General features: G+C 46.5%; 1 pseudogene; it reads right to left on the reverse strand.

Annotated features, from left to right (window-relative positions):
* Positions 1 to 1,931: 1,931 nt before the first annotated feature.
* The window catches only part of LOC146205960 (putative E3 ubiquitin-protein ligase HECTD2), a 45,918-nt pseudogene continuing 34,144 nt past the window's right edge, over positions 1,932 to 13,705 (reverse strand).

Consider the following 13,705-nt stretch of genomic DNA (forward strand, 5'->3'; position numbering starts at 1 on the left):
AAGCCTTGCTTAGGCGTACTTGATAAAAACCAGAATTCGCATCCAGCTTAGAAAAACGTTTTGACCGGCTATGTAGAACCCAGAGCTGGATCCACTGTGGGGAGGGTGAAATCCTCTCGTACAACGCACTTATTCAGTTGTGTAAGGTCTACACAGATCCTGACATCCCCACTCGGCTTTGGCACTGGTAGTATACCGGCCCACCACTCCGTAGGCCCGTCAACCTTACGAATAACGTCCATTTGCTCAATTTTTTCGGGATCAAGGCGGACACGTTCCCTGAGTGAAATTGGAACTCTGCGTGGTGCAGTTATTGCATACGGAACCGCGTCTAGGCGAAGCCGTATCCGATATTCTCCTGGCATGGCGCTCAGGTTACTGCAAACTTCGGGGACCGGAACGCTACCGGTAGACCCTTCCTGCGCGACTGAGGCGACATACATCACAGCTTCTAGTGCCTCCAGAGCGGGCAAACCGAGAAGAACATGTCTTAGCGAGCTTACCACATAACATGCTTGGCGAGAACGTTTCCATTTCCAAGCAATTTTTGCCTCGAATTTGCCCAAAATATTGAGGCGTGAACCACTCGCGCCTGTCAAAACCTCGTCAACTCTCGTTAAGTTCACAGGGAGTCCGGGAAAAGATGACGGAACAACGGTAAGTTCGGCCCCAGTATTAACTTTTGCAAACACTGGAGCAGAGTTATCACATACCTGAATGTACCGCGCTGTTAAACATGGCGTTCTAATCTCTCCCACAAACATTTGTCCCGTGTCCCCTTGCACTGAAAAACTCGTATTTTGCGTTCGTTACCTGTAGAAGTCTTGTAAGACAAAAGCTTTTAATGGCTCATACTGCTGTGGACAAAGTGTGTCCCGCTTTTGCGGCGGTTGTCGCGTGGCGTTCCCTGGCGTGCGTTCAAGTGTGGGACTCCAGATGGCAGGAACGCAAGATAAGATGAAACTTTTGGAGGAAAGGCACAGTATCTGTCACACTTTCTCCGACAAGTGTGCGTTTGGATGGTACGCGTAATAGCAAATTGGCTGAACTGAGACGTTAGAAAACCAATTTCCAAAACCTATCACTTGATCTTACGTAGGGTGAATAATCTCATTACCTGAAAAGGAAAATTAAAAGCCGACAGCAGGGAAATGTGCAATGTTTTCGGAATGTGTAAAACAATGAAAAGCTAAATTTATTTCCTGTATTTAAACGTCCTGCCAGGCACTTAGGGGTGGATTGTAAAGGTCACACAAGGAAGCGGCCAAAACACCAGCATGTCCTTGCTGTACGCGTAGATTTGCGACAGTTGAAATTTTATTCTCATTTTGCCGTTTTGTAACCTTTCATGGGCACCTGTACATCACATTGTGTTAAGCCCTGAATTTGTTTCTGCTGCTGTCGCCTCTATTGTATTTTCCTAGTCATGAAACACCGGGTTCTCAGTACTGAGAAATCCATCCCCAAGAAAACATCCTTTCATTTTTCGCCCTACTCGTCTGCCTCCACCACATTTCTTCTTTTCAAGGCATAACTTACATACCCTGCCAGTGATGGGTGTCATGCCCAGCTGAAGAGAAGTCACGTCAAAACGTTGGCTTGTGAGCTGAGGTTAGCTTCGAACCTTTGTACACTTTTCTTTGATACTGTGTACTATCTTCTGCTGATAGCTATACCTGATCAACATAATTCTAATTATTTCATTCTGCTATTCAAGAAACGCCTGCACGTTTGTTTCCTAGCTATGATTGCAAGTGCTTTAGCAGCAGCTAACGTAACACATTTCTGAACAGATCTGCGTCTCTTAAACACTAAGCACTATACCTCTCAGGTGGATGTGAAAACTTTTATTGTCCGGAAGAGCTGACACCGGAGTTCCGGTACCGCTCGCAGGCATCCAGGGAGCCTGATGTCACCCTAAGTGGCAGGGGTTAGTAGACGAAGCGGTTCGCCGCTTCGGTTGCCAGACGAACAATGCTGGCCTGTGTCACCGGGTCTTCGCTATCAAGCCTGGCCTCCCATGCTTCAGTGTCTTTGAATAAATTGTATCCCAGGGAGTGGCTGCATTCCCAGAGGATATGTTTTAGAGTTCCTATATCTTTAAAGAATTTGCAGAATTGGTCCTCCGGATTTCCAATTTGCGTGAGGTATCTCCATCTGGGAAACATGTGGTTCTTGGCTTGCAGGCGGCGCCAGGTGACTGCCTCTGTGGACGTGAGGGACCTATCTGGGGATGGATATTTCCTCCGTCCTAACTTGTAGTGCTCGATGACTTCGTTGTAGGTCGCGAGCGTCTCGGCCTTAAAGTTAGGTTGACGCCGGCGTCCACCCCGGATAATGAGCGCTCGGGAAAGGGCGTTGGCTGCTTCGTGAGCGGGGGCCCAGGTTAGGGTGATCCTTCTGTCTATGTCGCTTTTCGTTAATATGTTCCACGCGTAGTGTGATATTTTGCCTTTGCAGAGATTCCTTTTTGCCGATTTGCTGTCACTGTTGATCGCCTTCGCGTCCGTACTAACGCACGCTATGGCGATCGCCGCTTTCTCCGCTGCCGTGGCGTCTACTGCGCTTGTATATATCTTGCCTTGCTCTATTCCGGACGCGTCGACTACCCCTGAGAAGGAGTTCCCGTCATCGTCAAAAGCGGCGTCTGTGTAGGCAACCGTCTCGGGTGGTATTCTGCTTAGTTTTGTTACCAAGTGCTTGGCTCTGTGCTGGTGTCTTTCCTCATCGTGTTGTGGGTGTATGTTCTTGGGTATCGGTGAGATCGTGAGGGCTTTCCTAATTTTGAACTCAACGTGGAACGTCTGGTATTTCGGGCTTCTGTTCCCTTGTGATCCTACCCAGCTTAGAATTTCCTGTCCTGTCTCAGTTAGACTTATTGCGTTCGAGTTGCGCCGTTCACGTTGCTTCCGCTAACTCCTCCCATGTGTTATGCACCCCCATTCACTCTAGTGGCTCGGTTGAGGTCGAGGTTGGGAGTCCCAGTGCTCGTTTGGTGCATTTCGTTATTATGGCGTCTAATTTGTTTTTGTCTGCTTTTTTTATGTTAAGGAATGGGGCTAAGTAGCGGATCCGACTCAAGATGAAGGCCTGGACCAGCCTCAACTTGTTCTTCTCATTTAGCCCTCTACCTCTGGCCGAGATTCTTCTAATGATGCCTACCACTTGGTTTGCATGCTCGTCTAGCTTAGCTGAGTCGTGGGATTGTTTCCTGTTTTGGTTATGAGCATGCCCAAAATTCGGATCTCATCTACTTGCGCAATTTCTTTCCCGTTCAATTCTATCGAGATTCTGGGAGGAGACGCGTTGGCTGTCCTCGTCCGAGACCTGATGATTAGTAGTTCCGACTTCGTCGGGGAGCAGCTCAGCCCCTTACTTTTGGCATGGAGGTCTATCATGTCGGCTGCCCGCTGGAGCCTTTCCTCGATAGACGCATCGCGGCCCTCATTGAGCCAAACGTTGACGTCGTCTGTGTAGACGCTCGTTTTTAGCCCTTCGATGCTTCCTAATTTGCGCAGGAGGTCTTTCATAACTAGATTAAATAGGAAGGAGGATAAGATGGCCCCTTGTGGGGTGCCCCTGTTTCCTAATTTAATCTCTTCCGAGCTGAGGCTCTGCATGTGTAGAGTTGCTGTTCTGTCTTTGAAAAATGATTTGACGTAATCAAAGGTCATCTTCCCTACTCTAATATCTCACTGGCCGTCAAGGATGGCCGACTGGCGGACATTATCAAACGCTTTGGTTAAGTCTATGCCCAATATACCTTTCAGTATCCAAGCAATGTCGATGGTAGAAACGTTTGTCTCATATATACAAGAGTGCTTGTAATGCAGTTAGTATCAGTGTCGCCAGCACTACAAAAAACTGCAGTGTGATTGCACTCAACTGTCCAGCACTTTTGCCTCCAATGTTAGGCATTCATGTCGAGCTGTCATCTGGAACATCAACCACAAAAGAAGCTGGACACTCCAGTCGGTCTACGACTTCGAGCAGTGAAGCCATCGAAAAGCTCAACCAGCAAGTTTGGCACTAGTGTCAGGCAACGATGTCGGGGAGAGAAGCCATCAGATAGGTTGAAACAACACCGTCCGGAATACAGAGTCTGTCCTGAAACTAATGAGGCTAGTTGTGGCTTTGCGCGTGTATTAGCTCATTTGGAAAACTTGTTTCGGGTAATACGGGGGAACCTTCAACTTCACAGTGTGACGAGTTCAATTAGCTTCGAAAAGGCGAAGCGAGTGGACGGGCTTGAGCGTGCAAACCTGTTCCTTAACGGCGTCGAGGAAACTGAAGCAAACGTCATAACAGCGATGCACGGTGAAGTTTCGAAAAAAATACGAGGGACTTCAGCAACTAAAGTAATGAAAGGCGACAGCCTGAGAAGTCTCATCTTGTCTAGCGTTCCTGCCATCTGCACAACTGAACGCGCGCCAAGGAACGCCACGCGACAGGAGAGATGGCGTACTATCCAAACGCACACTTGTCGTAGAAAGTGTAACAGATACTGCGCCTTTCCTTCACAAGTCCCACCTTGTCTAGCGTTCCTGCCATCTGCACAACTGAACGCGCGCCAAGGAACGCCACGCGACAGGAGAGATGGCGTACTATCCAAACGCACACTTGTCGTAGAAAGTGTAACAGATACTGCGCCTTTCCTTCACAAGTCTCACCTTGTCTAGCGTTCCTGCCATCTGCACAACTGAACGCGCGCCAAGGAACGCCACGCGACAGGAGAGATGGCGTACTATCCAAACGCACACTTGTCGTAGAAAGTGTAACAGATACTGCGCCTTTCCTTCACAAGTCTCACCTTGTCTAGCGTTCCTGCCATCTGCACAACTGAACGCGCGCCAAGGAACGCCACGCGACAGGAGAGATGGCGTACTATCCAAACGCACACGTGTCGTAGAAAGTGTAACAGATACTGCGCCTTTCCTTCACAAGTCTCACCTTGTCTAGCGTTCCTGCCATCTGCACAACTGAACACGCGCCAAGGAACGCCACGCGACAGGAGAGATGGCGTACCATCCAAACGCACACTTGTCGGAGAAAGTGTAACAGATACTGCGCCTTTCCTTCAGAAGTCTCACCTTGTCTAGCGTTCCTGCTATCTGTAATCCCAAACTCGAATGCCCGCCATGGAACGCCACGCGACAGCCGCCGCAAAAGCAGGACACACTTTGTCCAACCACAGTATGAGCCATTAAAGCCTTTCGCCTTAATAACAAAAACTAACTGTTTACTTGTGAGATGCCTATGTCTTCCGTAACGACTGCGTTAATTCTTCTCCATTTGCGTTGCCTTCGTTTCAAGGAGGGAAAGAAATCACAATGCCACAGCCTACGAGATCAAGAGAAGATACTTTCCAGCGGTTCCAATTCGCCTGGTAAGAAAAGCCGTACGACCCTACCACAGTAATCCCACATGATGAAATTCAGTTTCTTTGCGGACGAAGTTAGCATTAACAATATACAATAACACTTCTTCATACGACGAGTATGATTACATTTCTGTGTTACTGTTCTGAGCCGATATCTTGAAAGCCATTTCCCCAATTCCGCCGACGGGTACACACAGTAGCAGCCCGTTGCAAATCGGAGGAACTGCTTGTGCACGTCGGAGTAGAAAGACTTGAGTATGTCCCAAAAGTCCCTGAGCAAAAGAAACACACCACCGATAGATGTTTGCTCAAGAAAACACTTGTAAACAGCCATTGAAGTAGGCATTAGGGCTCCTTCAGTTTTTAAAGGCGATGATAACTACTGCCTTTTTCAAACTTTTCGTTTACCGAATTGTTCTCCCTATGAGTAGTCTGCCCAATACTGGGATTTAAAAAAAAAAAAAAAAAAAGCACTAGAAGTATTCGTTTCCACCAAAGATATGTAGCTGTTTATGGACAACTGAAACCTCGCAGAGCCTTAGCACTGAAGGTTTTAGAACACTTTGAAGCAGTGATTAATCAAAATTAAAGCATGTCTCCTTTTGCGAGATCATAAATATAGGAAAGCGCTTCGTTTGAACAGTGCTTGATAGGAAAATGTTTTTGGAAAGAACAACACTATTGCTAGTTTCCTGCACATTGTCTAATATAACGTGGCACATAATGCTTCGACCAGCTTCAAATCCCGACAAAAAAAAGTGGACCGATTATTTAGTTCAAATAATTTTTAACCAGTGCACACATAGTTATTTAATGCACAATACATTATGGATCACAATAAAAAGGTATACACTTCATGAAAATAACAAGTCATACATGCCGATGTACCGTGCTAAGCTAATATATGACCACATGACTAACTACTCGCTTTGTCAATTACGCGCCATAATTAAACTTAATTATAAAATTGTGATGAAGATTTAACTTAATGCTACAGAATCAAGTCATATATTGTCGGATAGCTTATATCGAGTATAATTAAAAACAGCAATTGCGGGTCTTCACTACTTACTGATAATTGGTTCATTGTGATTAATTATCTAACTTTACGTCACCACGTCAAGCCATATCGCTGAAAAGGTTTCGATGAGTAGCATCCAAAATCAAACGCTTAACACCCCAAAAGCCATGTAAAACCGAGCTAAAGCTCGTCTAACTTCGTTTCAAGCATGGTTAGGCCGCTGCCACTTTTTATTCATTTATTTCCACTGTATTTCCCACAAAATATTGTTTCTCCTTTTTCATTCTCGTCAATTATTTATCTTGTTCTTCAAAAGCAAAAGAAAGTGCGCTCCAGCTGACAGCAGCATGGCGGGCCGGAGCACTGAGAAGGCTTTGTTCCATCATCGCAAGTATGGTGATGAAGGAGCCGTGCTTCCATTGCTTATCGATGACTAGCCACTGATGGACAACCTGTATAGATCACAATTAGGCAGGTTTAACCTTCCACCAAGAAGCGCAACGAGTTTCACGTCAGCTGTGGAGGTAGCTCATTTCGTCGCGCTGAGTGGTCATATCTTTGTGGAAGGCTGCACGAACGCGCTCCAATTGCGACGTCCGAGCTCTCCTTCTCTGACCTTGTAGGTCACTTCTCAGGCGGCGAGCCTCTATTTTGAGATGTCCTCTATCCAACTTGTAAAGCTGAGTCTCTCTCTGGAACAAACGAGAGCATGTGGATATTCGCTGTTAAGGCGTATTGCAGTTGAGGCTTGGCGAAGGACCCTGCGGATAATGGAGGCTTTCACCACATCAATCCGCGCCTGAACTGTGGGCCTCGCTTTTGAACGTATTGGCTGCACTTGTCTGCGAACTTGTCACAGCTTGCTAGACGTACTGAGTAGGTGCTCTAGTATAAGGCGGAGGCCAATCAAAATGGTCGACACAGTAAGCACCATCGTAGCATTAACAGGGCTTGCTCGTCTTGCGCGTTTGGCAGATAGCGAGCACAAGAGACAAACAGCTGTAAATTGTCGTTTATTAATCGCTCCAAGTTAAAATCGCGCGCAGATGAAAAGAAGATTTTAGGTGATCAAGGGCTTTTAGGTTTCTCAGGGAATCAAGGCTTTTAGATCTCTTTTGGTAATGCTCTTGCCCACGAACTCAGAGGAAGTTGTTACCTGATAATTGGTTCGTCTTCTTCAAAGCTGTCGTACACGGTGACTTTTCGTAGTTCGTCCAGATCCAGTTTCGGACAGCCGCAGACGAGCATTTCCACTTCTTCAGGGCGAAGCATCTGCCAATCAACGCAACGCAACCACGAATCGTGAGCTCTGAGATAATATATTTTTCTCTTTCGTTGTGTTACTTATAATGAGCGCTTTCGAAGTGCAAACGCTGTGGAATCCGAGATAGAAGGCTTTAAATGGCTGAGTGATGGCCTTGTTGAGAACCAAGTCCACGTACAGGTCTACGTATTCTGTGCAAGAAGAGGCAAGTCGTAGTGCCGCTTATACACCAATAATTTTCCTGCGCTCGAAGGTGCGTTTGTGTACCAGTTCATTCAAATGTACGTTAGCTGATTCCCTTTTCTCTCTTCAAATCTATAAGCAGTTTATCATAAAACAAGTTATGACATGGTTGTTTACGTCTAGTGGTAGTTTTTGATACGTATATCACTTAATGCAGACAGCTGGGCCTGTTGGTAGTTTTGAGCACAATGAGACGAGGTACTAGCGTGGCGACAGAAAGACCAGAACGAGCAGACCGAGGACAGTCAAACATTCGTCTGCCAATCCTCAATCCTGACATCATTGCGCTCTTACCATGTCTCAGTGCTGTGCTTAAGGCTTAACGTTTAGCGCCTCACGTGGCCTCCATTAAGCAGTAATTCTATTGCATTGCCGTTCATTGCAAGCAGGGCCTCCACTGGGAAAGAAATGTGCCGCTGGTCGCATAGCTGTCAAAAGACCGCCGAAAAAAAGTGGGAAAGCCAATAATTGCGACAAAAGTCACAATTCACTTAAAAAATATTTAGTGATAAAAGTGATCGAAAGCAGTTGAAAAGTATAAAAGGAGAGGCGCCTCCATGTGCGTGTCACTCGTCTTTTGCCACAGGTGGAGATCAAATTCGAGGTAAAGGTATCAGCTTCTGATACCACCGAATTCCTAACAGTGATTAGCTGCCCTTATAGATTCTCTCTCTCTCTCTCTCTCTTTCAATAATTTTGGGGACGATGGATTGCTCACCTGCTCTTTTTTCGCTTGTAACTGGAATGTCCTTACCGCCGTACTTGATGGTGTGAGTGTTTACTTCTATATACTCTGCGACGGATACCTTTCATGAGAAAAAAAGAAACAGTCGCGCCTGCATAGTTCAAACGCACGCAAAAGATGGAAGAGCGAGAACGAATTATGCAAATGCTAGTTTTCTGGACCTTTCACTACCTGAAAATTCATACAGAAGTCCTCTTCAACGTTGCCTTCGTATGCCAGCAGCTCGTTCAAACCCACAGCGACGTCCTGGACGCAGAAAGTGAAAGAGATGAAGGCGTACACAGAAATAGTTTTCCTTTTTCTCGTAAGGTCATGTGACATATGAGTCGTGCGCAAATATAACCAAACACATATTACGGCAACAAAAACTGAGGCGAAGTTGACAACACCTCTGCGTAAGCGCAAACCATGATTGTCCGGGGAATTTTTAGTTAGAACCAGCGGATATTTTTCACAAAATGGACAGTCTATCATCCAGCATAAGCGAATCACGCCATTATGAGAGGAATGGCTCCTTGCGCCTGTGTTACACGACTGTTACGGGCTTTTGCGTTCATGTCGGCCGTGAGCGGCCACCAGAGTTAAAAGAGTGCAGTACAAAATAGCGCATCGAAAAAAAAAGGTGCCCTCAACTTCATCCTCCAGCTAGGCTATCTCATTGCGGAACACATGCATGTTCTTCAAAGTTCTGATGTCATCCATATACGCAAGGAAAGCACTGAGAAGAATGCCACTAAAGTAGCCTTTGTGCACTCTTTTAATTATACCGCACCACGTGGCAGCAGAGATGACGTAGCGCATACCGCATTTACCCCTCATCTGTTATCGGCGTCTGAGCTCAAGCATTTGTTTCTTACTTCTTTTACTATGCATTCGTGACCGTGTTCTAGGCGAGGTTCTCCTGGTGGATGCAAGCATCGAAGATGTCATAACATACGCATAGGCATACTCACATACATTTTGTGCAAGTGACGAGCCAACCAGACACACAAAAGCAACCACAAACAAAGAAAAAGAAGGCAGCCATTGCAAGCACCTGCTAGAGCGCAAAAGAACACGCACGAGGAAGGAGGCTACGAGAGCATTCTCTAAGCAACTGAGAACGCGCCATAAAGAAAGGTGCCCTATGCATTCAAAAGTTATGTAAAAAAAAAAAAACGTTTCTTAGAAGCTTATTTCTGGTCATACCAAAAGGATATAAAGCATTCATTCACTGATAAAATTTCTCTCTCCTATGACGCCTTTTAAAAAAAAAATGTTTGCTTAAGAGTTGACCGTGTTTGTATTACTGTGTCCCTCCCGTTCACATCGAACATTAATTACACCTATGTTTATTAATGTGTAAGCATTAAGGAGATATTTTTAAGGAGTTTGTCTCCAGAACTTTGTCGGCAGGATTATGTCGAAGTGAGAACAGATAGGAAAAGAAAATGCTTGTAGTCGATAGACGATCGAAAAATGTCGTCAGAGAAGAAATTTGGTGCATTCGGAGTCATTGGTAAATTAATTATAGCCAATTCAGTCAAATATACGTTGAAATCTTGAAACGGGTTGATTTTGATGTCCAAAGCGATCGCGTGGTACCTCACTTCCGGCAACGTGACCTATGAGGACATCGGAATAGTGACGTAGTTATGTCGACATCGGATATGGCGTCAGTGCGCGATGTCATAAACCCGGAAATGGACGCGTTTGGACATGAAAGAGCTGAATATAATGAGAGAAAAGGGTCAGAGAGTGTTTAAATCGTGTTAACTAATCAAACGAAGTACAATTAAAGCAAACATAAGAAAAAAAGGAGTCCAAAACTACGTAACGAGTATATGAGATACAAAAGACGCGGTTGCTACAGTAGCTGCCGCCGTGTCGTCATGGCGCAGCCTAGCAACGCGGGACCTGCTTACGCATTCCTTCAAAGCAGGTGGCCGCATTCATCTCAAACGCTTTTCAGTTTGAACCAGCGAGCTGTATGTGTAGTGTGCCCATCTCGCAATCCGATGGTCCTGTTTTTCCCATTCCATCCAATTGAATTTTCCCCTTTTCAGCTAATTTACTTTCCTCAGGTTACGGAAACTTATTCGTGAGAAATTTGGCGTCAATTCGTAGACTCTTGACTAGTTCCTGAATTTATATCGTCCATTTAAAATAGTTATTTCTTCCCTGTGTAGACGGACGGACGAACGGAAGGACAGAAGAAGGTAGAAATGTACCCGTCGAATGTATTCCTGCTTTAGAAAAAGAGGCCATTGTTTGATGTCGATGAAACCTACACTCTTCCTGTAGCCACTGCGAAGAAGGCCCGGCATGCTCCTAGGCTGATCTGTTTTGTCCTCTTTAGTGCACGCTCAAGTTTGATCTTTTATTTGCGTTCTTTTTTTTTTGCTTCACTGACCAGAAATTTTCGAGACTTGGAACATTGTTCAGGCATATGGCACACTCTCTCCGAAGGCACAGATAAACTATACAACACCTCGATTTAATGGGATGACGCATGACTTTATAACTAGTTGCTTATAACTATGTGCGCCTTTTGGTCCAAAGTCTTCAAGCCACTTTGCTTGCTTTTTTACGGTATAGCTTAGTTCGGTTCATGAGCTTTAATGATGCCCCACAGCAAGCCTGGCTACGACTCATCGGTTTAGATCGTTTATGAGATTTAAAGTCGCAATTCGACTCAGGGACGCCGTAGTGAAAATCTCCAGAAATGTCGACCACCTGGTGTGCACTGACATCGCACAGTACACGAGCACCTTTCTTTTCGCTTACGTCGAAAAGCGGCCACCGCGGTCGGGATTCGATTCCGCATACTTGCTTACAGCAGTCGAGCGCCTTAACCACTGCGCCACCATGACGGGGTGCGGCTCTGGCTATGAGGGACGCCGTATCAGTGGAGAGCTTCAGGTAAATTCGACCAGCTGGAGTTCTTTAACGTGAACTGATAGCGTACAGTACACAACTGTCCTACATTTCGCCCAGAAAACACGTGTTGTAGGACTGCCCATGGTTATCAAAAGAAAATACCTTCCAAGCCATTTCACCACATTCAATGCTTGGACTACACCGAGCAACGACGCACGGGCGCAACTCAAGCTGCTATCCCTCTGGGAGTTTGCACGTGAGGCAGGTACCGACATCCAAATGTGACCTCCCTGTCTCTGCCGCGTATTTCCAAACCATATCCCGTAGGCGCACTGGAGCAAAAGACGCTCTCAGCTAGTTAAACGGCGATTGTTGCTGAAAGGTCTCTCTGAACGCAACCTAAAAGTAACATACTCACTGTAAACGGCGATTACTGCTGAAATATGTCCCTGAACGCAACCTAAAGGTACCATACACTCACTAAAGGCAGGAAATAATTACGGGGAAGGAAATTGCTTAGTGTAACCGTTGCCATATCGATTGTTACTGAAAGGTATCTGTGAACGTAACCAAAAGGTAACATACACTCACTGAAGGCAGGAAATAATTAACGTGAAGGCAATCGCAAAAAAATATTCAAAAAAAAAAATGCAACACGGGAGTCGAACAGACGTTTAAGTGGAATCACTGCAGAGATGGGTGGTGTTAATGCATTGCGCCACAAAACTTTTTTTTTTCTTTATTTCTTTATGACCTTCCAATATGTACTTTGTTTTGTGTTATTCGTGTTGTGTTCTTGTGAAATGGTTTGCGCCACAAAACAACGGGAACAGTGGACTTTAAATGCGTTCTTATTCGTTTAGACAATATTTCTACTATTTGCCGCCAGGTGGCGCTGCTCAGAGGAATCACGCGCCAGAACGTCGTCTGCTCGAGTGCTCCTACAGGATATGGTTTGTTAATTCGCGTCCCCTGCCCCCCTCTCCACTGAATAGGACTTCGAGTCAGCTCCATTTAATTAACATTACTCTCCCACATTCTGCCTTTATAGAAAAGCGGCTGGCGCGGACATGGTTAAACAAGGCCTTTCCCGTTCAGTAGTCAGGCGACCTAACCACTCAGAAATCGGGACGGGTATAGACGGCACTTAAGAAACTTCTTCAGAGCGAAAAGGTATCAGCGGGATGAGTTCAAGTGTTTTTCTCAGTTAAGTTTCGAAGCCGCTCTCCACGCTGTCACCCGCCGTGCTCGTCCAGAGGGCGACGGTCTGTTCAGCTGCTGGGATTCGAAAGGGTTCTCCTCTCACCCGCCGTGCTCGGTTGCGCTGACCGGCGGTCTGTTGAGTTGTACCTGCTGGGCACCTTGGAGTACTACCCGGAGTCGAACCAGGTTTACAGCAACTTTATTGTAACTGGTCTCTCCTCTTTGAAATTACCCCTGACAGCTCGTTAAATAGACTCCCTAAACAAAGCCCCTATCATTGCGCCAATTGCCAATAGGGACGCAGTAAACTCTCTGGGCGGGGCCAATAGGCTCCAGCACAGTTCCTCCTCACTCCCGTCATCCTGTACGCACAACATCACGCGTGCACATTCCAGAGTTCAAATCCGCCGCCGTGGTCACGTACGTCCTTGCCGGACAGCCCGAGTCCCATGGGAATGAGCTTCCTGGCCTCCGCGGCTCCTTTACACAAGAGCCCAGCGCTCGCACACACACAAACACACCTCCACACACCGTGGATGATCTGTGGTTCGGAATAGTGCTGCTCGCCTTGCCGACGCGGGACATCCGGAGTCGTCTTGCGGGCGGGGTTGCGTCGGCGACTTGAAATCCGCGCCAGCCAGGTGATCCGCGATCCAGGGTCACGGGAAATGAACGAAAAGTCACGCACCGCGCTCCGGCTCTCAAGTGCACGCCCCGCAGCTGCGCTCTCGACGAGCAGGCGCCAGACCAGAAGCCGACGGTGTGGTATGTCGCGTTGATGAGCACAACATTCTCCCTCTCTTGAGATGCGTAACTTCGCGTTGATGCCAGAGCCAAAATGCACGGGTCAAAAAGCAACCCTTTGGCCTTCGCTTGAGCGAAAAAATGATTGGGGCTGCCTGTTCGAAATAGCCCCATTTCTTGTATGATATTTTCGAGAGACCCTATTGTTACCCGAGAAAAATAGACTTTGCTTGGAACTTCATCTAG

Source organism: Amblyomma maculatum, chromosome 1, assembly GCF_055883805.1.
Source record: "Amblyomma maculatum isolate TAMU_Amacu chromosome 1, ASM5588380v1, whole genome shotgun sequence".
Lineage (NCBI taxonomy): Eukaryota > Metazoa > Arthropoda > Arachnida > Ixodida > Ixodidae > Amblyomma > Amblyomma maculatum.